Source organism: Pan troglodytes, chromosome 3 (assembly GCF_028858775.2).
Source record: "Pan troglodytes isolate AG18354 chromosome 3, NHGRI_mPanTro3-v2.0_pri, whole genome shotgun sequence".
Taxonomy (NCBI): Eukaryota; Metazoa; Chordata; class Mammalia; order Primates; family Hominidae; genus Pan; species Pan troglodytes.
In genome coordinates, this window is record NC_072401.2 from 138,907,234 (window position 1) to 138,909,905 (window position 2,672).

At 30.2% G+C, this 2,672-nt stretch overlaps 1 pseudogene; it reads left to right on the plus strand.

Moving 5' to 3' along the window:
* Window positions 1-222: 222 nt before the first annotated feature.
* On the plus strand, window positions 223-650 carry LOC736132 (small ribosomal subunit protein uS12-like; annotated as a pseudogene).
* The last annotated feature ends 2,022 nt before the right edge of the window (window positions 651-2,672 follow it).

Sequence of the window (2,672 nt, forward strand, 5' to 3'; positions counted from 1 at the left end):
GTAAGTCACTCTTAATATTGTTCATAAACAGGTTGGCAATGTAAAATAAAATAAGACCCAAATTCAAGACTGGATGATAATTCTATTAGCATTAAAGTATTTCTACGGTAAAGTGTTTTATCCACTTCAGAATCATCCGAAACACAATGTGCTCTTAATGAATAAATAATTTCTAGAAAGTTTTAAAGTCTCTCTTTTGCTCAGGCCCTTGGCACTGGCAGGATGGGCAAGTATCGTGTACTTCGTACTGCTAGGAAGCTCCGTAGTCACCGAAAAGACCAGAAGTGGCGTGATAAACACCAAGAAAGCCCATTTAGGCACAGCCCCAAAGGCCAACCCTTTTGGAGGTGCTTCTCCTGCAAAAGGAATGTTGCTGGAAAAAGTAGGAGTTGAAGCCAAACAGCCAAATTCTGCCACTAGGAAGTGTGTCAGGGTCCAGTGCATCAAGAATGGTAAGAAAATCAGAGCCTTTGTACCCAATGATGGTGAGGAAAACGATGAAGCTCTGGTTGCTGGATTTGGTCAAAAAAGTCATGCTGTTGGTGACATTCCTGGAGTCTGCTTTAAGGTTGTCAAAGTAGCCAATGTCTCTCTTTTGGCCCTATACAAAGGCAAGAAGGAAAGACCAAGATCATAAATTTTAATGGTGAAAACACCATAGTGATAAATTTTCATTTGAAAAAAAAAAAAGTATAAAAAAATGGTTCTGCTCCAAATAAGTTTTTTGTCAACACAGCATTTAGGGAGTCAGTTCTTACTCAGTTGGTATGATGTGCTATCCAAGGACTAATTTAAAGAGCTTAATCAAATGGTCATTGTCGAAATGATATGGAGTATGAGATAAATATATTATCAGAAGATCTATCTTGTCTTTTTCTTAAAACTAAATTTTCCATTAGAATGTTATATGTTCCCATATTTTATTTTATTCTAGTATTTAGTTAGTTGCATACATAACATTATCTGAAATCCTTTCTTCATATATGGTATATAATAATTATTTACAAACATATGTTAAACTGGTTAAGGTCAGGTATAAAAATTTGTCAAAAGCTTGAAATTGTTCTTTTCACACTGTATTTCTATCACAATAAGTGAAATGATAAGGTTTTTTAATTAAACATTAAATTATCTAGAAAAAAGGTATATTAAAAATATTTAAACTGTCTTAAATTTTAGTTCCAAGCTTTGATAAAATTCAAGTAATTCCTAAATACCTTTTTGCTATTCTAATTCAAGGCCCAATGTTATACCTACTAATAAAAATATAAATTTGAGTTTATAGTAATTTTAATATGTATTTATATATCAAATAAAAATACAAGTTTTATTTTAATCGAGATATTATTTTATTCAAGTTATATCTTTAATCTCTATAAACTCTATAGGAGAAAATACAAAAAAAATTTTTCACCAATATCAGAAACAGTCTATAAAAGATAATTTACTTTTTGAAGGTAGTAAACCTGGGGTATCTTTTCATGAAATAATAGAGTGATGATTTCTCTATGTAATATGATTAATATTATTAGCCAAAATAGATGAGTCAGAACTTTATCCTATTGTCACTGTTTTATTGTTCACACTAACTAGAATATTCATTTCTATCTTATCAGTGGATCATTTGCAAGAAATGAAAATACTTTAAAGAAGTCTATATAATTTAATATATTCACTTGATATTTTTTACCTATTAAATATGTGAAAAAGGAAATGTACTAAGATCATAAAATTAAGGAAAGATAAGAATGGAATTATTAAAAATGCTTATAGTCATTTTGATTTGAGAGCATGTGGCTAAAATAATCTAAATTTCAGTGTTTTGAGGAATCATACATTGATTAAGCTTTTGGAAGGTTTACCTTAGGGGAGTTTAATGGAAAGACACAATGGGGAAAGAGTCATGTTTAAAATCAAACATTCCTTTGATTAGAGGGTGAATGTTGTCAAAAGTAATGAAAGCTGGCCAGATTTTATGTATGAGGCACTTTTCATCCACACAAACCAAAAAGAAGAGGCAAATATATATATATATAATATATATAAATAAAATATATATATATCACATAGATGATATATATGTGATATATATATGATATTCAATTCAATATATTCTATATATATATGATATTCAAAATTACTTTATTTGGACTTGAAATTAAGGTCACTTTAGTGTTCCATGCTGCAAGTGCTAAATAACTGCATAGCAACAGAATAGTCTTTGGAATTTTTCAATATTTCCAATACAGACATTAGCAAAATATCAGATGTCATCATCTTTAAACAAGACATGAAATAAACAAGTTAAGGACCTTCAACATGATGGCTAATAGCTATATGTGAGTTCTAAACCAAACAAACAGGTTCCTAAGGATCCTAAAGAGACTTACGTCACGGTCTGACAAATTATTGTTATATTGAAAAACATTAAGAACACATTCTCTCCAAAATAAAGTTTCCATTTAGGCACAATCAGCAGGGCTTAATTAGAAAACATGAATAATTGAACATGCTGCTGATGTCTTTGAGCAACAAACCTAAGAGTCACGTAGAAGCAAATTTTTATTAGACCAAAGGGTATGTTGTACTGAATCATTCTCCAATGTTTTCCTGTATCTGATGGCAATATTTTCAGTGATAATTCAAATGAATACCCTCTGAGCAAATACTAT